The sequence below is a fragment of the Hypanus sabinus genome, chromosome 26 (genome assembly GCF_030144855.1).
Source record: "Hypanus sabinus isolate sHypSab1 chromosome 26, sHypSab1.hap1, whole genome shotgun sequence".
NCBI lineage: Eukaryota > Metazoa > Chordata > Chondrichthyes > Myliobatiformes > Dasyatidae > Hypanus > Hypanus sabinus.
The window spans coordinates 6,221,385-6,246,172 of record NC_082731.1 but is presented as its reverse complement, the minus strand read 5'-3'; positions in this window follow the sequence as shown (position 1 = coordinate 6,246,172).

The window sequence follows — 24,788 nt, the reverse complement described above, 5'->3', positions numbered from 1 at the left end:
CTTCCTCTCACTCTTTCTGTCCTGCATTCCGAATTCCTTTATTCCATCCTCTCTCTGTCTTATCTGCATTATGAATTCCTTTATTCAATCCCCTCTCCTTCTGTGAACTGCATTCCGAATTCGTTTATTCCATCCTCTCTCTCTGTGATCTGCATTCAGAATTCCTTTATTCCATCCTCTCTCTGTGACCTGTTTTCCGAATTCCTTTATTCCATCCTCTCTCTCTGACCTGCATTCCAAATTCCTTTATTCCATCCTCTCTCTCAGTGAACTGCATTCCGAATTCCTTTATTCCATCCTCTCTGACTAACATGCATTCCGAATTCCTTTATTCCATCCTCTCTCTCTGTCAGCTGAATTCCGAATTCCTTTATTCCATCCTCTCTCTCAGTGAACTGCATTCAGAATTCCTTTATTCCTTCCTCTCTCTCTTTCTGACCTGCATTCCGAATTCCTTTATTCCATCCTCTCTCTCTGTGACCTGAATTCCGAATTCCTTTATTCCATCCTCTCTCTCTGTGACCTGAATTCCGAATTCCTTTATTCCATCCTCTCTCTCTGTGACCTGAATTCCGAATTCCTTTATTCCATCCTCTCCTCCTCTCTGACCTGCATTCCGAATTCTTTATTGAATCACTTCTCCCTCTGTGATCTGCATTCCAAATTCCTTTATTCCATCCTCTCCTGTCTGACCGGCATTCCGAATTCAATTCCCTTATTCCATCCTCTCTCTCTGTGACCTGCATTCCGAATTCCTTTTTCCAATCTCTCCTGTCTGACCTACATTCTGAATTCCTGAATTCCATCCTCTCTCTCTATGGCCTGCATTCTGAATTCCTTTATTCCATCCTCACTCTGTGATCTGCATTCCGAATTCCTTTATTAAATCACTTCTCCCTCTCTGATCTGCATTCTGAATTCCTTTATCGCATCCTCTCTCCCTGTGACCTGCATTGTGAATTACTTTATTCCATCCTCTCTCTCAGTGAACTGCATTCCGAATTCCTTTATTCCTTCCTCTCCTCCTCTCTGACCTGCATTCCGAATTCCTTTATTCCATCCTATACTGTCTGACCTGCATTCCGATTTCCTTCATTCAATCCTTTCTCTCAGTGATCTGCAATCTGAATTCCTTTATTCCTTCCTCTCTCTCTATCTGACCTGCATTCCAAATTCCTTTTTTCCATCCTCTGCTGTCTGACCGGCATTCCGAATTCCTTTATTCCATCCTCTCTCTCAGTGAGCTGCATTCCGAATTCCTTTATTCCATCCTCTCCTACTCTCTGACCTGCAATCCGAATTCCTTTTTCCAATCTCTCCTGTCTGACCTGCATTCTGAATTCCTGAATTCCATCCTCTCTCTCTGTGACCTGAATTCTGAATTCCTTTATTCCATCCTCTTTCTCTGTAACCTGCATTACGAATTCCTTTATTCCAACCTCTCTCACTAACCTGCATTCCGAATTCCTTTATTCCATCCTCTCTCTCTGTCAGCTGAATTCCGAATTCCTTTATTCCATCCTGTCTCTCTGTGAACTGCATTCAGAATTCCATTATTCCTTCCTCTCCTCCTCTCTGACCTGCATTCCGAATTCCTTTATTCCATCCTCTCTCTCTGTGACCTGCATTCCGAATTCTTTATTCCATCCTCTCCACCTCTCTGATCTGCATTCCAATTTCCTTCATTCCATCATCTCTCAGTGATCTGCATTCCGAATTCCCTTATTCAATCCCCTCTCTCTGTGACCTGCATTCCGAATTCCTTCATTCCATCCTCTCTCTCTGTGACCTGCATTCCGAATTCCCATATTCCATCCTCTCTCTCTCTGATCTGCATTCCGAATTCCCTTATTCCATCCTCTCTCTCTCTGACCTGCATTCCGAATTCCTTTTTCCAATCTCTCCTGTCTGACCTGCATTCTGAATTCCTGAATTCCATCCTCTCTCTCTGTGACCTGCATTCTGAATTCCTTTATTCCATCCTCTTTTTCTGTAACCTGCATTACGAATTAATTTATTCAATCCTCTCTCTCTCTGTGACCAGCATTCCGAATTCCCTTATTCCATCCTCTCTCTCTGTCAGCTGAATTCCGAATTCCCTTATTCCATCCTCTCTCTCTGTCAGCTGAATTCCGAATTCCTTCATTCAATCCTCTCTCTCTGTTATCTGCATTCCGAATTCCTTTATTCCATCCTCTTTCTGTCTGATCTGCATTCAGAATTCCTTTATTCTATCCTCTCTCACTAACCTGCATTCCGAATTCCTTTTCTTCCATCCTCTCTCTGTCTTATCTGCATTCCGAATTGCCTTATTCCATCCTCTCTCTCTCTCTGTGACCTGCATTCCAAATTCTTTATTCAATCCCTTCTCCTTCTGCGATCTGCATTCCGAATTCCTTTATTCGATCCTCTTCTGTCTGACCTGCATTGCGAATTCTTTATACAATCCTCTCTCTCTCTGTGACCAGCATTCCGAATTCCTTTATTCCATCCTCTCTCTCTCTCTGACCTGCATTCCGAATTCCTTTATTCCATCCTCTCTCTCAGTGATCTGCATTCAGAATTCCTTTATTCTATCCTCTCTCACTAACCTGCATTCCGAATTCCTTTATTCCTTCCTCTCCTGTCTGACCGGGATTCCGAATTCATTTATTCCATCCTCTCCTGTCCAAGCTGCATTCCGAGTTCCTTTATTCCATCCCTTCTCTCTGTCAGCTGAATTCCGAATTCCTTTATTCCATCCTCTCTCTCTGTGACCTGCATTCCGAATTCCTTTTTCCATCCTCTCTCAGTCTGACCTGCATTCCGAATTCCTTTATTCCATCCTCTCTCAGTGATCTGAATTCCGAATTCCTTTTCTTCCATCCTCTCTCTGTCTTATCTGCATTCCGAATTGCCTTATTCGATCCTCTTCTGTCTGACCTGCAATCCGAATTCCTTTATTCCATCCTCTCCTGTCTCACCTGCATTGCGAATTCTTTATACAATCCTCTCTCTCTCTGTGACCAGCATTCCGAATTCCTTTCTTCCTTCCTCTCTCTCTTTCTGTCCTGCATTCCGAATTACTTTATTCCTTCCTCTCCTGTCTGACCCGGATTCCGAATTCATTTATTCCATCCTCTCCTGTCCAAGCTGCATTCCGAGTTCCTTATTCCGTCCCTTCTCTCTGTCAGCTGAATTCCGAATTCCTTTATTCCATCCTCTCTCTCTGTGACCTGCATTCCGAATTCCTTTTTCCATCCTCTCTGTCTGACCTGCATTCCGAATTCCTTTATTCCATCCTCTCTCTCAGTGATCTGCATTCCGAATTCCTTTATTCCATCCTCTCCTGTCTCACCTGCATTCCGTATTCTTTATTCAATCCTCTCTCTCTCTGTGACAAGCATTCCGAATTCCCTTATTCCATCCTCTCTCTCTGTGACCTGCATTCCGAATTCCTTTATTCCATCCTCTCTCTCTGTGACCTGCATTCCGAATTCCTTTTTCCATCCTCTCTCAGTCTGACCTGCATTGCAAATTCCTTTATTCCATCCTCTCTCTCAGTGATCTGCATTCCGAATTCTTTATTCAATCCCTTCACCCTCTGTGACCAGCATTCCGAATTCCTTTATTCCTTCCTCTCCTACTCTGCGACCTGCATTCCAAATTACTTTATTCCATCCTCTCTCTCTGTGACCTGCATTCCGAATTCTTTTTTTCATCCTCTCTCAGTCTGACCTGCATTCCGAATTCCTTTATTCCATCCTCTCTCTCTGTGACCTGCATTCCGAATTCTTTATTCAATCCCTTCACCCTCTGTGACCAGCATTCCGAATTCCTTTATTCCTTCCTCTCCTACTCTGCGACCTGCATTCCGAATTACTTTTTCTAACCTCTCCTGTCGGACCTGCATTCCGAATTCCTATATTGCTTCCTCTTTCTCTCAGATATGCATTCCGAATTCATTTATTCCATCCTCTCTCCTTCTGTGAACTGCATTCCGAATTCCTTTATTCCATCCTCTCTCTCTGACCTGCAATCCGAATTCCTTTTTCCATCCTCTCTTCCTCTCTGACCTCCATTACGAATTCTTTATTCAATCCCTTCACCCTCTGTGACCAGCATTCCGAATTCCTTTATTCCTTCCTCTCCTACTCTGTGACCTGCATTCCGAATTACTTTTTCTAACGTCTCCTGTCGGACCTGCATTCCGAATTCCTATATTGCTTCCTCTTTCTCTCAGATCTGCATTCCGAATTCATTTATTCCATCCTCTCTCTCTGTGACCTGCATTCCGAATTCATTTATTCCTTCCTCTCCTACTCTGTGACCTGCATTCCGAATTACTTTTTCTAACCTCTCCTGTCGGACCTGCATTCCGAATTCCTATATTGCTTCCTCTTTCTCTCAGATCTGCATTCCGAATTCCTTTATTCAATCCTCTCTCTCTGTCACCTGCATTCCGAATTCTTTATTCAATCCCTTCACCCTCTGTGACCAGCATTCCGAATTCCTTTATTCCTTCCTCTCCTACTCTGTGAACTGCATTCCGAATTACTTTTTCTAATCTCTCCTGTCGGACCTGCATTCCGAATTCCTATATTGCTTCCTCTTTCTCTCAGATCTGCATTCTGAATTCCTTTATTCCATCCTCATTCTCTCAGATCTGCATTCCGAATTCCTTTATTCCATCCTCTCACTCTGACCTGCATTCCGAATTATTTATTCAATCCCCTCTCCTTCTGTGAACTGCATTCTGAATTCCTTTATTCCATCCTCTCTCTCTGTGACCTGCATTCCGAATTCCTTTATTCCTTACTCTCCTACTCTGTGACCTGCATTCCGAATTCCTTTATTCCATCCTCTCGCTCTGACCTGCATTCCGAATTCTTTATTCAATCCCCTCTCCTTCTGTGAACTGCATTCCGAATTCCTTTATTCCTTCCTCTCCTGTCTGACCGGCATTCCGAATTCCTTTATTCCATCCTCTCTCTCTGTGACCTGCATTCCGTTATTCCTTCCTCTCTCGCTTTCTGTCCTGCATTCTGAATTCCTTTATTCCTTCCTCTCCTGTCTGACCGGCATTCCGAATTCATTTATTCCATCCTCTCCTGTCCGAGCTGTATTCCGAATTCCTTTATTCCATCCTCTCTCTCTGTGACCTGCATTCCGAATTCCTTTATTCCATCCTCTCTCTCTCTGTGACCTGCATTCCGAATTCCTTTATTCCTTCCTCTCTCTCTTTCTGTCCTGCATTCCGAATTCCTTTATTCCTTCCTCTCCTGTCTGACCGGCATTCCGAATTCAATTCCCTCATTCCATCCTCTCTCTCTCTGTGACCTGCATTCCGAATTCCTTTTTCCAATCTCTCCTGTCTGACCTGCATTCTGAATTCCTGAATTCCATCCTCTCTCTCAATGGCCTGCATTCTGAATTCCTTGATTCCATCCTCACTCTGTGATCTGCATTCCGAATTCCTTTATTAAATCACTTCTCCCTCTCTGATCTGCATTCTGAATTCCTTTATCCCATCCTCTCTCCCTGTGACCTGCATTGTGAATTACTTTATTCCATCCTCTCTCTCAGTGAACTGCATTCCGAATTCCTTTATTCCTTCCTCTCCTCCTCTCTGACCTGCATTCCGAATTCCTTTATTCCATCCTATACTGTCTGACCTGCATTCCGATTTCCTTCATTCAATCCTTTCTCTCAGTGATCTGCAATCTGAATTCCTTTATTCCTTCCTCTCTCTCTTTCTGACCTGCATTCCGAATTCCTTTTTTCCATCCTCTCCTGTCTGACCGGCATTCCGAATTCCTTTATTCCATCCTCTCTCTCTGTGACCTGCATTCCGAATTCCCTTATTCCATCCTCTCTCTCAGTGAGCTGCATTCCGAATTCCTTTATTCAATCCCTTCACCCTCTGTGACCAGCATTCCGAATTCCTTTATTCCTTCCTCTCCTACTCTGTGACCTGCATTCCGAATTACTTTTTCTAACCTCTCCTGTCGGACCTGCATTCCGAATTCCTATATTGCTTCCTCTTTCTCTCAGATCTGCATTCCGAATTCATTTATTCCATCCTCTCTCCTTCTGTGAACTGCATTCCGAATTCCATTATTCCTTCCTGTCTCTCTGTGAACTGAATTCCGAATTACTTTTTCTAACCTCTCCTGTCGGACCTGCATTCCGAATTCCTATATTGCTTCCTCTTTCTCTCAGATCTGCATTCCGAATTCATTTATTCCATCCTCTCTCCTTCTGTGAACTGCATTCCGAATTCCTTTATTCCTTCCTCTCCTCTCTGATCTGCATTCCAAATTCCTTTATTCCATCCTCTCTCTCTGTGAACTGCATTCCGAATTCCTTTTCTTCCATCCTCTCTCTCTCTCTGACCTGCATTCCGAATTCCTTTATTCCATCCTCTCCTGTCTGACCAGCATTCCGAATTCCTTTATTCCATCCTCTCTCACTAACCTGCATTCCGAATTCCTTTTCTTCCATCCTCTCTCTCTCTCTGACCTGCATTCCGATTTCCTTCATTCCATCCTCTCTCAGTGATCTGCATTCCGAATTCCCTTATTCAATCCCCTCTCTCTGTGACCTGCATTCTGAATTCCCTTATTCAATCCCCTCTCTCTGTGACCTGCATTCCGAATTCCTTTATTCCATCCTCTCTCTCTGTGACCTGCATTCTGAATTCCCTTATTCCATCCTCTCTCTCTGTGACCTGCATTCCGAATTCCCTTATTCCATCCTCTCTCTCTCTGACCTGCATTCCGAATTCCTTTTTCCAATCTCTCCTGTCTGACCTGCATTCTGAATTCCTGAATTCCATCCTCTCTCTCTGTGACCTGCATTCTGAATTCCTTTATTCCATCCTCTTTCTCTGTAACCTGCATTACGAATTAATTTATTCAATCCTCTCTCTCTCTCTGTGACCAGCATTCCGAATTCCCTTATTCCATCCTCTCTCTCTGTCAGCTGAATTCCGAATTCCCTTATTCCATCCTCTTTCTCTGTCAGCTGAATCCCGAATTCCTTTATTCAATCCTCTCTCTTTGTGATCTGCATTCCGAATTCCTTTATTCCATCCTCTTTCTGTCTGATCTGCATTCAGAATTCCTTTATTCTATCCTCTCTCACTAACCTGCATTCCGAATTCCTTTTCTTCCATCCTCTCTCTGTCTTATCTGCATTCCGAATTCCCTTATTCCATCCTCTCTCTCTGTGACCTGCATTCCAAATTCTGTATTCAATCCCTTCTCCTTCTGTGATCTGCATTCCGAATTCCTTTATTCCATCCTCTTCTGTCTGACCTGCATTGCGAATTCTTTATTCAATCCTCTCTCTCTCTGTGACCAGCATTCCGAATTCCTTTATTCCATCCTCTCCTGTCTCACCTGCATTCCGAATTCTTTATTCAATCCTCTCTCTCTCTGTGACCAGCCTTCCGAATTCCTTTATTCCATCCTCTCTCTCTCTGACCTGCATTCCGAATTCCTTTATTCCATCCTCTCTCTCTCTGTGACCTGCATTCCGAATTCCCTTATTCCATCCTCTCTCTCTGTGACCTGCATTCCGAATTCCCTTATTCCAACCTCTCTCTCTCTGACCTGCATTCCGAATTCCTTTTTCCAATCTCTCCTGTCTGACCTGCATTCTGAATTCCTGAATTCCATCCTCTCTCTCTGTGACCTGCATTCTGAATTCCTTTATTCCATCCTCTTTCTCTGTAACCTGCATTACGAATTAATTTATTCTATCCTCTCTCTCTCTGTGACCAGCATTCCGAATTCCCTTATTCCATCCTCTCTCTCTGTCAGCTGAATTCCGAATTCCCTTATTCCATCCTCTTTCTCTGTCAGCTGAATCCCGAATTCCTTTATTCAATCCTCTCTCTCTGTGATCTGCATTCCGAATTCCTTTATTCCATCCTCTTTCTGTCTGATCTGCATTCAGAATTCCTTTATTCTATCCTCTCTCACTAACCTGCATTCCGAATTCCTTTTCTTCCATCCTCTCTCTGTCTTATCTGCATTCCGAATTCCCTTATTCCATCCTCTCTCTCTGTGACCTGCATTCCAAATTCTTTATTCAATCCCTTCTTCTTCTGTGATCTGCATTCCGAATTCCTTTATTCCATCCTCTTCTGTCTGACCTGCATTGCGAATTCTTTATTCAATCCTCTCTCTCTCTGTGACCAGCATTCCGAATTCCTTTATTCCATCCTCTCCTGTCTCACCTGCATTGCGAATTCTTTATTGAATCCTCTCTCTCTCTGTGGCCAGCATTCCGAATTCCTTTATTCCATCCTCTCCTGTCTCACCTGCATTCCGAATTCTTTATTCAATCCTCTCTCTCTCTGTGACCAGCATTCCGAATTCCTTTATTCCATCCTCTCCTGTCTCACCTGCATTGCGAATTCTTTATTGAATCCTCTCTCTCTCTGTGGCCAGCATTCCGAATTCCTTTATTCCATCCTCTCCTGTCTCACCTGCATTCCGAATTCTTTATTCAATCCTCTCTCTCTCTGTGACCAGCATTCCGAATTCCTTTATTCCATCCTCTCCTGTCTCACCTGCATTGCGAATTCTTTATTGAATCCTCTCTCTCTCTGTGGCCAGCATTCCGAATTCCTTTATTCCATCCTCTCCTGTCTCACCTGCATTCCGAATTCTTTATTCAATCCCCTCTCCTTCTGTGAACTGCATTCTGAATTCCTTTATTCCATCCTCTCTCTCTGTGATCTGCATTCAGAATTCCTTTATTCCATCCTCTCTCTGTGACCTGTTTTCCGAATTCCTTTATTCCATCCTCTCTCTCTGACCTGCATTCCAAGTTCCTTTATTCCATCCTCTCTCTCAGTGAACTGCATTCAGAATTCCATTATTCCTTCCTCTCTCTCTTTCTGACCCGCATTCCGAATTCCTTCATTCCATCCTCTCTCTCTCTGACCTGCATTCTGAATTCTTTATTCAATCCCTTCTCCCTCTGTGACCTGCATTCCGAATTCCTTTATTCCATCCTCTCTCTCAGTGAGCTGCATTCCGAATTCCTTTATTCCATCCTCTCCTACTCTCTGACCTGCAATCCGAATTCCTTTTTCCAATCTCTCCTGTCTGACCTGCATTCTGAATTCCTGAATTCCATCCTCTCTCTCTGTGACCTGCATTCTGAATTCCTTTATTCCATCCTCTTTCTCTGTAACCTGCATTACAAATTAATTTATTCAATCCTCTCTCTCTCTGTGACCAGCATTCCGAATTCCCTTATTCCATCCTCTCTCTCTGTCAGCTGAATTCCGAATTCCCTTATTCCATCCTCTTTCTCTGTCAGCTGAATCCCGAATTCCTTTATTCAATCCTCTCTCTCTGTGATCTGCATTCCGAATTCCTTTATTCCATCCTCTTTCTGTCTGATCTGCATTCAGAATTCCTTTATTCTATCCTCTCTCACTAACCTGCATTCCGAATTCCTTTTCTTCCATCGTCTCTCTGTCTTATCTGCATTCCGAATTCCCTTATTCCATCCTCTCTCTCTGTGACCTGCATTCCAAATTCTTTATTCAATCCCTTCTCCTTCTGTGATCTGCATTCCGAATTCCTTTATTCCATCCTCTTCTGTCTGACCTGCATTGCGAATTCTTTATTCAATCCTCTCTCTCTCTGTGACCAGCATTCCGAATTCCTTTATTCCATCCTCTCCTGTCTCACCTGCATTCCGAATTCTTTATTCAATTCTCTCTCTCTCTGTGGCCAGCATTCCGAATTCCTTTATTCCATCCTCTCTCTCTCTCTGACCTGCATTCCGAATTCCTTTATTCCATCCTCTCCTGTCTCACCTGCATTCCGAATTCTTTATTCAATCCTCTCTCTCTCTGTGACCAGCCTTCCGAATTCCTTTATTCCATCCTCTCTCTCTCTGACCTGCATTCCGAATTCCTTTATTCCATCCTCTCTCTCTCTGTGACCTGCATTCCGAATTCCCTTATTCCATCCTCTCTCTCTCTGTGACCTGCATTCCGAATTCCCTTATTCCAACCTCTCTCTCTCTGACCTGCATTCCGAATTCCTTTTTCCAATCTCTCCTGTCTGACCTGCATTCTGAATTCCTGAATTCCATCCTCTCTCTCAGTGACCTGCATTCTGAATTCCTTTATTCCATCCTCTTTCTCTGTAACCTGCATTACGAATTAATTTATTCAATCCTCTCTCTCTCTGTGACCAGCATTCCGAATTCCCTTATTCCATCCTCTCTCTCTGTCAGCTGAATTCCGAATTCCCTTATTCCATCCTCTTTCTCTGTCAGCTGAATCCCGAATTCCTTTATTCAATCCTCTCTCTCTGTGATCTGCATTCCGAATTCCTTTATTCCATCCTCTTTCTGTCTGATCTGCATTCAGAATTCCTTTATTCTATCCTCTCTCACTAACCTGCATTCCGAATTCCTTTTCTTCCATCCTCTCTCTGTCTTATCTGCATTCCGAATTCCCTTATTCCATCCTCTCTCTCTGTGACCTGCATTCCAAATTCTTTATTCAATCCCTTCTCCTTCTGTGATCTGCATTCCGAATTCCTTTATTCCATCCTCTTCTGTCTGACCTGCATTGCGAATTCTTTATTCAATCCTCTCTCTCTCTCTGTGACCAGCATTCCGAATTCCTTTATTCCATCCTCTCCTGTCTCACCTGCATTGCGAATTCTTTATTCAATCCTCTCTCTCTCTGTGGCCAGCATTCCGAATTCCTTTATTCCATCCTCTCCTGTCTCACCTGCATTCCGAATTCTTTATTCAATCCTCTCTCTCTCTGTGACCAGCATTCCGAATTCCTTTATTCCATCCTCTCCTGTCTCACCTGCATTCCGAATTCTTTATTCAATCCTCTCTCTCTCTGTGACCAGCATTCCGAATTCCTTTATTCCATCCTCTCCTGTCTCACCTGCATTCCGAATTCTTTATTCAATTCTCTCTCTCTCTGTGGCCAGCATTCCGAATTCCTTTATTCCATCCTCTCTCTCAGTGAACTGCATTCAGAATTCCATTATTCCTTCCTCTCTCTCTTTCTGACCTGCATTCCGAATTCCTTTATTCCATCCTCTCTCTCTGTGACCTGCATTCCGAATTCCCTTATTCCATCCTCTCTCTCTCTGACCTGCATTCTGAATTCTTTATTCAATCCCTTCTCCCTCTGTGACCTGCATTCCGAATTCCTTCATTCCATCCTCTCCTGTCTCACCTGCATTCCGATTTCCTTCATTCCATCCTCTCTCTGTGACCTGCATTCCGAATTCCTTTATTCCATCCTCTCCTGTCTGACCAGCATTCCGAATTCCTTTATTCCATCCTCTCTCTCAGTGAGCTGCATTCCGAATTCCTTTATTCCATCCTCTGCTACTCTCTGACCTGCAATCCGAATTCCTTTTTCCAATCTCTCCTGTCTGACCTGCATTCTGAATTCCTGAATTCCATCCTCTCTCTCTGTGACCTGCATTCTGAATTCCTTTATTCCATCCTCTTTCTCTGTAACCTGCATTACAAATTAATTTATTCAATCCTCTCTCTCTCTGTGACCAGCATTCCGAATTCCCTTATTCCATCCTCTCTCTCTGTCAGCTGAATTCCGAATTCCCTTATTTCATCCTCTTTCTCTGTCAGCTGAATCCCGAATTCCTTTATTCAATCCTCTCTCTCTGTGATCTGCATTCCGAATTCCTTTATTCCATCCTCTTTCTGTCTGATCTGCATTCAGAATTCCTTTATTCTATCCTCTCTCACTAACCTGCATTCCGAATTCCGTTTCTTCCATCGTCTCTCTGTCTTATCTGCATTCCGAATTCCCTTATTCCATCCTCTCTCTCTGTGACCTGCATTCCAAATTCTTTATTCAATCCCTTCTCCTTCTGTGATCTGCATTCCGAATTCCTTTATTCCATCCTCTTCTGTCTGACCTGCATTGCGAATTCTTTATTCAATCCTCTCTCTCTCTGTGACCAGCATTCCGAATTCCTTTATTCCATCCTCTCCTGTCTCACCTGCATTCCGAATTCTTTATTCAATCCTCTCTCTCTCTGTGGCCAGCATTCCGAATTCCTTTATTCCATCCTCTCTCTCTCTCTGACCTGCATTCCGAATTCCTTTATTCCATCCTCTCCTGTCTCACCTGCATTCCGAATTCTTTATTCAATCCTCTCTCTCTCTGTGACCAGCCTTCCGAATTCCTTTATTCCATCCTCTCTCTCTCTGACCTGCATTCCGAATTCCTTTATTCCATCCTCTCTCTCTCTGTGACCTGCATTCCGAATTCCCTTATTCCATCCTCTCTCTCTGTGACCTGCATTCCGAATTCCCTTATTCCAACCTCTCTCTCTCTGACCTGCATTCCGAATTCCTTTTTCCAATCTCTCCTGTCTGACCTGCATTCTGAATTCCTGAATTCCATCCTCTCTCTCAGTGACCTGCATTCTGAATTCCTTTATTCCATCCTCTTTCTCTGTAACCTGCATTACGAATTAATTTATTCAATCCTCTCTCTCTCTGTGACCAGCATTCCGAATTCCCTTATTCCATCCTCTCTCTCTGTCAGCTGAATTCCGAATTCCCTTATTCCATCCTCTTTCTCTGTCAGCTGAATCCCGAATTCCTTTATTCAATCCTCTCTTTCTGTGATCTGCGTTCCGAATTCCTTTATTCCATCCTCTTTCTGTCTGATCTGCATTCAGAATTCCTTTATTCTATCCTCTCTCACTAACCTGCATTCCGAATTCCTTTTCTTCCATCCTCTCTCTGTCTTATCTGCATTCCGAATTCCCTTATTCCATCCTCTCTCTCTGTGACCTGCATTCCAAATTCTTTATTCAATCCCTTCTCCTTCTGTGATCTGCATTCCGAATTCCTTTATTCCATCCTCTTCTGTCTGACCTGCATTGCGAATTCTTTATTCAATCCTCTCTCTCTCTGTGACCAGCATTCCGAATTCCTTTATTCCATCCTCTCCTGTCTCACCTGCATTCCGAATTCTTTATTCAATCCTCTCTCTCTCTGTGGCCAGCATTCCGAATTCCTTTATTCCATCCTCTCTCTCTCTCTGACCTGCATTCCGAATTCCTTTATTACATCCTCTCCTGTCTCACCTGCATTCCGAATTCTTTATTCAATCCTCTCTCTCTCTGTGACCAGCCTTCCGAATTCCTTTATTCCATCCTCTCTCTCTCTGACCTGCATTCCGAATTCCTTTATTCCATCCTCTCTCTCTCTGTGACCTGCATTCCGAATTCCCTTATTCCATCCTCTCTCTCTGTGACCTGCATTCCGAATTCCCTTATTCCAACCTCTCTCTCTCTGACCTGCATTCCGAATTCCTTTTTCCAATCTCTCCTGTCTGACCTGCATTCTGAATTCCTGAATTCCATCCTCTCTCTCAGTGACCTGCATTCTGAATTCCTTTATTCCATCCTCTTTCTCTGTAACCTGCATTACGAATTAATTTATTCAATCCTCTCTCTCTCTGTGACCAGCATTCCGAATTCCCTTATTCCATCCTCTCTCTCTGTCAGCTGAATTCCGAATTCCCTTATTCCATCCTCTTTCTCTGTCAGCTGAATCCCGAATTCCTTTATTCAATCCTCTCTTTCTGTGATCTGCGTTCCGAATTCCTTTATTCCATCCTCTTTCTGTCTGATCTGCATTCAGAATTCCTTTATTCTATCCTCTCTCACTAACCTGCATTCCGAATTCCTTTTCTTCCATCCTCTCTCTGTCTTATCTGCATTCCGAATTCCCTTATTCCATCCTCTCTCTCTGGGAACTGCATTCCAAATTCTTTATTCAATCCCTTCTCCTTCTGTGATCTGCATTCCGAATTCCTTTATTCCATCCTCTTCTGTCTGACCTGCATTGCGAATTCTTTATTCAATCCTCTCTCTCTCTGTGACCAGCATTCCGAATTCCTTTATTCCATCCTCTCCTGTCTCACCTGCATTCCGAATTCTTTATTCAATCCTCTCTCTCTCTGTGGCCAGCATTCCGAATTCCTTTATTCCATCCTCTCTCTCTCTCTGACCTGCATTCCGAATTCCTTTATTCCATCCTCTCCTGTCTCACCTGCATTCCGAATTCTTTATTCAATCCTCTCTCTCTCTGTGACCAGCCTTCCGAATTCCTTTATTCCATCCTCTCTCTCTCTGACCTGCATTCCGAATTCCTTTATTCCATCCTCTCTCTCTCTGTGACCTGCATTCCGAATTCCCTTATTCCATCCTCTCTCTCTGTGACCTGCATTCCGAATTCCCTTATTCCAACCTCTCTCTCTCTGACCTGCATTCCGAATTCCTTTTTCCAATCTCTCCTGTCTGACCTGCATTCTGAATTCCTGAATTCCATCCTCTCTCTCAGTGACCTGCATTCTGAATTCCTTTATTCCATCCTCTTTCTCTGTAACCTGCATTACGAATTAATTTATTCAATCCTCTCTCTCTCTGTGACCAGCATTCCGAATTCCCTTATTCCATCCTCTCTCTCTGTCAGCTGAATTCCGAATTCCCTTATTCCATCCTCTTTCTCTGTCAGCTGAATCCCGAATTCCTTTATTCAATCCTCTCTTTCTGTGATCTGCGTTCCGAATTCCTTTATTCCATCCTCTTTCTGTCTGATCTGCATTCAGAATTCCTTTATTCTATCCTCTCTCACTAACCTGCATTCCGAATTCCTTTTCTTCCATCCTCTCTCTGTCTTATCTGCATTCCGAATTCCCTTATTCCATCCTCTCTCTCTGGGAACTGCATTCCAAATTCTTTATTCAATCCCTTCTCCTTCTGTGATCTGCATTCCGAATTCCTTTATTCCATCCTCTTCTGTCTGACCTGCATTGCGAATTCTTTATTCAATCCTCTCTCTCTCTGTGACCAGCATTCCGAATTCCTTTATTCCATCCTCTCCTGTCTCACCTGCATTCCGAATTCTTTATTCAATCCTCTCTCTCTCTGTGGCCAGCATTCCGAATTCCTTTATTCCTTTCTCTCTCTCTATCTGACCTGCATTCCGAATTCCTTTTTTCCATCCTCTCCTGTCTGACCGGCATTCCGAATTCCTTTATTCCATCCTCTCTCTCAGTGAGCTGCATTCCGAATTCCTTTATTCCATCCTCTGCTACTCTCTGACCTGCAATCCGAATTCCTTTTTCCAATCTCTCCTGTCTGACCTGCATTCTGAATTCCTTTATTCCATCCTCTTTCTCTGTAACCTGCATTACAAATTAATTTATTCAATCCTCTCTCTCTCTGTGACCAGCATTCCGAATTCCCTTATTCCATCCTCTCTCTCTGTCAGCTGAATTCCGAATTCCCTAATTTCATCCTCTTTCTCTGTCAGCTGAATCCCGAATTCCTTTATTCAATCCTCTCTCTCTGTGATCTGCATTCCGAATTCCTTTATTCCATCCTCTTTCTGTCTGATCTGCATTCAGAATTCCTTTATTCTATCCTCTCTCACTAACCTGCATTCCGAATTCCTTTTCTTCCATCGTCTCTCTGTCTTATCTGCATTCCGAATTCCCTTATTCCATCCTCTCTCTCTGTGACCTGCATTCCAAATTCTTTATTCAATCCATTCTCCTTCTGTGATCTGCATTCCGAATTCCTTTATTCCATCCTCTTCTGTCTGACCTGCATTGCGAATTCTTTATTCAATCCTCTCTCTCTCTGTGACCAGCATTCCGAATTCCTTTATTCCATCCTCTCCTGTCTCACCTGCATTCCGAATTCTTTATTCAATCCTCTCTCTCTCTGTGGCCAGCATTCCGAATTCCTTTATTCCATCCTCTCTCTCTCTCTGACCTGCATTCCGAATTCCTTTATTCCATCCTCTCCTGTCTCACCTGCATTCCGAATTCTTTATTCAATCCTCTCTCTCTCTGTGACCAGCCTTCCGAATTCCTTTATTCCATCCTCTCTCTCTCTGACCTGCATTCCGAATTCCTTTATTCCATCCTCTCTCTCTCTGTGACCTGCATTCCGAATTCCCTTATTCCATCCTCTCTCTCTGTGACCTGCATTCCGAATTCCCTTATTCCAACCTCTCTCTCTCTGACCTGCATTCCGAATTCCTTTTTCCAATCTCTCCTGTCTGACCTGCATTCTGAATTCCTGAATTCCATCCTCTCTCTCAGTGACCTGCATTCTGAATTCCTTTATTCCATCCTCTTTCTCTGTAACCTGCATTACGAATTAATTTATTCAATCCTCTCTCTCTCTGTGACCAGCATTCCGAATTCCCTTATTCCATCCTCTCTCTCTGTCAGCTGAATTCCGAATTCCCTTATTCCATCCTCTTTCTCTGTCAGCTGAATCCCGAATTCCTTTATTCAATCCTCTCTTTCTGTGATCTGCGTTCCGAATTCCTTTATTCCATCCTCTTTCTGTCTGATCTGCATTCAGAATTCCTTTATTCTATCCTCTCTCACTAACCTGCATTCCGAATTCCTTTTCTTCCATCCTCTCTCTGTCTTATCTGCATTCCGAATTCCCTTATTCCATCCTCTCTCTCTGGGAACTGCATTCCAAATTCTTTATTCAATCCCTTCTCCTTCTGTGATCTGCATTCCGAATTCCTTTATTCCATCCTCTTCTGTCTGACCTGCATTGCGAATTCTTTATTCAATCCTCTCTCTCTCTGTGACCAGCATTCCGAATTCCTTTATTCCATCCTCTCCTGTCTCACCTGCATTCCGAATTCTTTATTCAATCCTCTCTCTCTCTGTGGCCAGCATTCCGAATTCCTTTATTCCATCCTCTCTCTCTCTCTGACCTGCATTCCGAATTCCTTTATTCCATCCTCTCCTGTCTCACCTGCATTCCGAATTCTTTATTCAATCCTCTCTCTCTCTGTGACCAGCCTTCCGAATTCCTTTATTCCATCCTCTCTCTCTCTGACCTGCATTCCGAATTCCTTTATTCCATCCTCTCTCTCTCTGTGACCTGCATTCCGAATTCCCTTATTCCATCCTCTCTCTCTGTGAACTGCATTCCGAATTCCCTTATTCCAACCTCTCTCTCTCTGACCTGCATTCCGAATTCCTTTTTCCAATCTCTCCTGTCTGACCTGCATTCTGAATTCCTGAATTCCATCCTCTCTCTCAGTGACCTGCATTCTGAATTCCTTTATTCCATCCTCTTTCTCTGTAACCTGCATTACGAATTAATTTATTCAATCCTCTCTCTCTCTGTGACCAGCATTCCGAATTCCCTTATTCCATCCTCTCTCTCTGTCAGCAGAATTCCGAATTCCCTTATTCCATCCTCTTTCTCTGTCAGCTGAATCCCGAATTCCTTTATTCAATCCTCTCTTTCTGTGATCTGCGTTCCGAATTCCTTTATTCCATCCTCTTTCTGTCTGATCTGCATTCAGAATTCCTTTATTCTATCCTCTCTCACTAACCTGCATTCCGAATTCCCTTATTCCATCCTCTCTCTCAGTGAGCTGCATTCCGAATTCCTTTATTCAATCCCTTCACCCTCTGTGACCAGCATTCCGAATTCCTTTATTCCTTCCTCTCCTACTCTGTGACCTGCATTCCGAATTACTTTTTCTAACCTCTCCTGTCGGACCTGCATTCCGAATTCCTATATTGCTTCCTCTTTCTCTCAGATCTGCATTCCGAATTCATTTATTCCATCCTCTCTCCTTCTGTGAACTGCATTCCGAATTCCATTATTCCTTCCTGTCTCTCTGTGAACTGAATTCCGAATTACTTTTTCTAACCTCTCCTGTCGGACCTGCATTCCGAATTCCTATATTGCTTCCTCTTTCTCTCAGATCTGCATTCCGAATTCATTTATTCCATCCTCTCTCCTTCTGTGAACTGCATTCCGAATTCCTTTATTCCTTCCTCTCCTCTCTGATCTGCATTCCAAATTCCTTTATTCCATCCTCTCTCTCTGTGAACTGCATTCCGAATTACTTTATTCCTTCCTCTCCACTCTGATCTGCATTCCGAATTCACTTATTCCATCCTCTCTCTCTGTGACCTGAATTCCGAATTCCTTTATTCCATCCTCTCTCACTAACCTGCATTCCGAATTCCTTTTCTTCCATCCTCTCTCTCTCTCTGACCTGCATTCCGAATTCCTTTATTCCATCCTCTCTCTCTGTGACCTGAATTCCGAATTCCTTTATTCCATCCTCTCTCACTAACCTGCATTCCGAATTCCTTTTCTTCCATCCTCTCTCTCTTTGTGATCTGCATTCCGAATTCCTTTATTCCATCCTCTTTCTGTCTGATCTGCATTCAGAATTCCTTTATTCTATCCTCTCTCACTAACCTGCATTCCGAATTCCTTTTCTTCCATCCTCTCTCTGTCTTATCTGCATTCCGAATTCCCTTATTCCATCCTCTCTCTCTGTGACCTGCATTCCAAATTCTTTATTCAATCCCTTCTCCTTCTGTGATCTGCATTCCGAATTCCTTTATTCCATCCTCTTCTGTCTGACCTGCATTGCGAATTCTTTATTCAATCCTCTCTCTCTCTGTGACCAGCATTCCGAATTCCTTTATTCCATCCTCTCCTGTCTCACCTGCATTCCGAATTCTTTATTCAATCCTCTCTCTCTCTGTGACCAGCCTTCCGAATTCCTTTATTCCATCCTCTCTCTCTCTGACCTGCATTCCGAATTCCTTTATTCCATCCTCTCTCTCTCTGTGACCTGCATTCCGAATTCCCTTATTCCATCCTCTCTCTCTGTGACCTGCATTCCGAATTCCCTTATTCCAACCTCTCTCTCTCTGTGACCAGCATTCCGAATTCCCTTATTCCATCCTCTCTCTCTGTCAGCTGAATTCCGAATTCCCTTATTCCATCCTCTTTCTCTGTCAGCTGAATCCCGAATTCCTTTATTCAATCCTCTCTTTCTGTGATCTGCGTTCCGAATTCCTTTATTCCATCCTCTTTCTGTCTGATCTGCATTCAGAATTCCTTTATTCTATCCTCTCTCACTAACCTGCATTCCGAATTCCTTTTCTTCCATCCTCTCTCTGTCTTATCTGCATTCCGAATTCCCTTATTCCATCCTCTCTCTCTGGGAACTGCATTCCAAATTCTTTATTCAATCCCTTCTCCTTCTGTGATCTGCATTCCGAATTCCTTTATTCCATCCTCTTCTGTCTGACCTGCATTGCGAATTCTTTATTCAATCCTCTCTCTCTCTGTGACCAGCATTCCGAATTCCTTTATTCCATCCTCTCCTGTCTCACCTGCATTCCGAATTCTTTATTCAATCCTCTCTCTCTCTGTGGCCAGCATTCCGAATTCCTTTATTCCATCCTCTCTCTCTCTCTGACCTGCATTCCGAATTCCTTTATTCCATCCTCTCCTGTCTCACCTGCATTCCGAATTCTTTATTCAATCCTCTCTCTCTCTGTGACCAGCCTTCCGAATTCCTTTATTCCATCCTCTCTCTCTCTGACCTGCATTCCGAATTCCTTTATTCCATCCTCTCTCTCTCTGTGACCTGCATTCCGAATTCCCTTATTCCATCCTCTCTCTCTGTGAACTGCATTCCGAATTCCCTTATTCCAACCTCTCTCTCTCTGACCTGCATTCCGAATTCCTTTTTCCAATCTCTCCTGTCTGACCTGCATTCTGAATTCCTGAATTCCATCCTCTCTCTCAGTGACCTGCATTCTGAATTCCTTTATTCCATCCTCTTTCTCTGTAACCTGCATTACGAATTAATTTATTCAATCCTCTCTCTCTCTGTGACCAGCATTCCGAATTCCCTTATTCCATCCTCTCTCTCTGTCAGCAGAATTCCGAATTCCCTTATTCCATCCTCTTTCTCTGTCAGCTGAATCCCGAATTCCTTTATTCAATCCTCTCTTTCTGTGATCTGCGTTCCGAATTCCTTTATTCCATCCTCTTTCTGTCTGATCTGCATTCAGAATTCCTTTATTCTATCCTCTCTCACTAACCTGCATTCCGAATTCCCTTATTCCATCCTCTCTCTCAGTGAGCTGCATTCCGAATTCCTTTATTCAATCCCTTCACCCTCTGTGACCAGCATTCCGAATTCCTTTATTCCTTCCTCTCCTACTCTGTGACCTGCATTCCGAATTACTTTTTCTAACCTCTCCTGTCGGACCTGCATTCCGAATTCCTATATTGCTTCCTCTTTCTCTCAGATCTGCATTCCGAATTCATTTATTCCATCCTCTCTCCTTCTGTGAACTGCATTCCGAATTCCATTATTCCTTCCTGTCTCTCTGTGAACTGAATTCCGAATTACTTTTTCTAACCTCTCCTGTCGGACCTGCATTCCGAATTCCTATATTGCTTCCTCTTTCTCTCAGATCTGCATTCCGAATTCATTTATTCCATCCTCTCTCCTTCTGTGAACTGCATTCCGAATTCCTTTATTCCTTCCTCTCCTCTCTGATCTGCATTCCAAATTCCTTTATTCCATCCTCTCTCTCTGTGAACTGCATTCCGAATTACTTTATTCCTTCCTCTCCACTCTGATCTGCATTCCGAATTCACTTATTCCATCCTCTCTCTCTGTGACCTGAATTCCGAATTCCTTTATTCCATCCTCTCTCACTAACCTGCATTCCGAATTCCTTTTCTTCCATCCTCTCTCTCTCTCTGACCTGCATTCCGAATTCCTTTATTCCATCCTCTCTCTCTGTGACCTGAATTCCGAATTCCTTTATTCCATCCTCTCTCACTAACCTGCATTCCGAATTCCTTTTCTTCCATCCTCTCTCTCTTTGTGATCTGCATTCCGAATTCCTTTATTCCATCCTCTTTCTGTCTGATCTGCATTCAGAATTCCTTTATTCTATCCTCTCTCACTAACCTGCATTCCGAATTCCTTTTCTTCCATCCTCTCTCTGTCTTATCTGCATTCCGAATTCCCTTATTCCATCCTCTCTCTCTGTGACCTGCATTCCAAATTCTTTATTCAATCCCTTCTCCTTCTGTGATCTGCATTCCGAATTCCTTTATTCCATCCTCTTCTGTCTGACCTGCATTGCGAATTCTTTATTCAATCCTCTCTCTCTCTGTGACCAGCATTCCGAATTCCTTTATTCCATCCTCTCCTGTCTCACCTGCATTCCGAATTCTTTATTCAATCCTCTCTCTCTCTGTGACCAGCCTTCCGAATTCCTTTATTCCATCCTCTCTCTCTCTGACCTGCATTCCGAATTCCTTTATTCCATCCTCTCTCTCTCTGTGACCTGCATTCCGAATTCCCTTATTCCATCCTCTCTCTCTGTGACCTGCATTCCGAATTCCCTTATTCCAACCTCTCTCTCTCTGACCTGCATTCCGAATTCCTTTTTCCAATCTCTCCTGTCTGACCTGCATTCTGAATTCCTGAATTCCATCCTCTCTCTCTGTGACCTGCATTCTGAATTCCTTTATTCCATCCTCTTTCTCTGTAACCTGCATTACGAATTAATTTATTCTATCCTCTCTCTCTCTGTGACCAGCATTCCGAATTCCCTTATTCCATCCTCTCTCTCTGTCAGCTGAATTCCGAATTCCCTTATTCCATCCTCTTTCTCTGTCAGCTGAATCCCGAATTCCTTTATTCAATCCTCTCTCTCTGTGATCTGCATTCCGAATTCCTTTATTCCATCCTCTTTCTGTCTGATCTGCATTCAGAATTCCTTTATTCTATCCTCTCTCACTAACCTGCATTCCGAATTCCTTTTCTTCCATCCTCTCTCTGTCTTATCTGCATTCCGAATTCCCTTATTCCATCCTCTCTCTCTGTGACCTGCATTCCAAATTCTTTATTCAATCCCTTCTTCTTCTGTGATCTGCATTCCGAATTCCTTTATTCCATCCTCTTCTGTCTGACCTGCATTGCGAATTCTTTATTCAATCCTCTCTCTCTCTGTGACCAGCATTCCGAATTCCTTTATTCCATCCTCTCCTGTCTCACCTGCATTGCGAATTCTTTATTGAATCCTCTCTCTCTCTGTGGCCAGCATTCCGAATTCCTTTATTCCATCCTCTCCTGTCTCACCTGCATTCCGAATTCTTTATTCAATCCTCTCTCTCTCTGTGACCAGCATTCCGAATTCCTTTATTCCATCCTCTCCTGTCTCACCTGCATTCCGAATTCTTTATTCAATCCCCTCTCCTTCTGTGAACTGCATTCTGAATTCCTTTATTCCATCCTCTCTCTCTGTGATCTGCATTCAGAATTCCTTTATTCCATCCTCTCTCTGTGACCTGTTTTCCGAATTCCTTTATTCCATCCTCTCTCTCTGACCTGCATTCCAAGTTCCTTTATTCCATCCTCTCTCTCAGTGAACTGCATTCAGAATTCCATTATTCCTTCCTCTCTCTCTTTCTGACCCGCATTCCGAATTCCTTCATTCCATCCTCTCTCTCTCTGACCTGCATTCTGAATTCTTTATTCAATCCCTTCTCCCTCTGTGACCTGCATTCCGAATTCCTTTATTCCATCCTCTCTCTCAGTGAGCTGCATTCCGAATTCCTTTATTCCATCCTCTCCTACTCTCTGACCTGCAATCCGAATTCCTTTTTCCAATCTCTCCTGTCTGACCTGCATTCTGAATTCCTGAATTCCATCCTCTCTCTCTGTGACCTGCATTCTGAATTCCTTTATTCCATCCTCTTTCTCTGTAACCTGCATTACAAATTAATTTATTCAATCCTCTCTCTCTCTGTGACCAGCATTCCGAATTCCCTTATTCCATCCTCTCTCTCTGTCAGCTGAATTCCGAATTCCCTTATTCCATCCTCTTTCTCTGTCAGCTGAATCCCGAATTCCTTTATTCAATCCTCTCTCTCTGTGATCTGCATTCCGAATTCCTTTATTCCATCCTCTTTCTGTCTGATCTGCATTCAGAATTCCTTTATTCTATCCTCTCTCACTAACCTGCATTCCGAATTCCTTTTCTTCCATCGTCTCTCTGTCTTATCTGCATTCCGAATTCCCTTATTCCATCCTCTCTCTCTGTGACCTGCATTCCAAATTCTTTATTCAATCCCTTCTCCTTCTGTGATCTGCATTCCGAATTCCTTTATTCCATCCTCTTCTGTCTGACCTGCATTGCGAATTCTTTATTCAATCCTCTCTCTCTCTGTGACCAGCATTCCGAATTCCTTTATTCCATCCTCTCCTGTCTCACCTGCATTCCGAATTCTTTATTCAATTCTCTCTCTCTCTGTGGCCAGCATTCCGAATTCCTTTATTCCATCCTCTCTCTCTCTCTGACCTGCATTCCAAATTCCTTTATTCCATCCTCTCCTGTCTCACCTGCATTCCGAATTCTTTATTCAATCCTCTCTCTCTCTGTGACCAGCCTTCCGAATTCCTTTATTCCATCCTCTCTCTCTCTGACCTGCATTCCGAATTCCTTTATTCCATCCTCTCTCTCTCTGTGACCTGCATTCCGAATTCCCTTATTCCATCCTCTCTCTCTGTGACCTGCATTCCGAATTCCCTTATTCCAACCTCTCTCTCTCTGACCTGCATTCCGAATTCCTTTTTCCAATCTCTCCTGTCTGACCTGCATTCTGAATTCCTGAATTCCATCCTCTCTCTCAGTGACCTGCATTCTGAATTCCTTTATTCCATCCTCTTTCTCTGTAACCTGCATTACGAATTAATTTATTCAATCCTCTCTCTCTCTGTGACCAGCATTCCGAATTCCCTTATTCCATCCTCTCTCTCTGTCAGCAGAATTCCGAATTCCCTTATTCCATCCTCTTTCTCTGTCAGCTGAATCCCGAATTCCTTTATTCAATCCTCTCTTTCTGTGATCTGCGTTCCGAATTCCTTTATTCCATCCTCTTTCTGTCTGATCTGCATTCAGAATTCCTTTATTCTATCCTCTCTCACTAACCTGCATTCCGAATTCCCTTATTCCATCCTCTCTCTCAGTGAGCTGCATTCCGAATTCCTTTATTCAATCCCTTCACCCTCTGTGACCAGCATTCCGAATTCCTTTATTCCTTCCTCTCCTACTCTGTGACCTGCATTCCGAATTACTTTTTCTAACCTCTCCTGTCGGACCTGCATTCCGAATTCCTATATTGCTTCCTCTTTCTCTCAGATCTGCATTCCGAATTCATTTATTCCATCCTCTCTCCTTCTGTGAACTGCATTCCGAATTCCATTATTCCTTCCTGTCTCTCTGTGAACTGAATTCCGAATTACTTTTTCTAACCTCTCCTGTCGGACCTGCATTCCGAATTCCTATATTGCTTCCTCTTTCTCTCAGATCTGCATTCCGAATTCATTTATTCCATCCTCTCTCCTTCTGTGAACTGCATTCCGAATTCCTTTATTCCTTCCTCTCCTCTCTGATCTGCATTCCAAATTCCTTTATTCCATCCTCTCTCTCTGTGAACTGCATTCCGAATTACTTTATTCCTTCCTCTCCACTCTGATCTGCATTCCGAATTCACTTATTCCATCCTCTCTCTCTGTGACCTGAATTCCGAATTCCTTTATTCCATCCTCTCTCACTAACCTGCATTCCGAATTCCTTTTCTTCCATCCTCTCTCTCTCTCTGACCTGCATTCCGAATTCCTTTATTCCATCCTCTCCTGTCTGACCAGCATTCCGAATTCCTTTATTCCATCCTCTCTCACTAAACTGCATTCCGAATTCCTTTTCTTCCATCCTCTCTCTCTCTCTGACCTGCATTCCGATTTCCTTCATTCCATCCTCTCTCAGTGATCTGCATTCCGAATTCCCTTATTCAATCCCCTCTCTCTGTGACCTGCATTCCGAATTCCTTTATTCCATCCTCTCTCTCTGTGACCTGCAT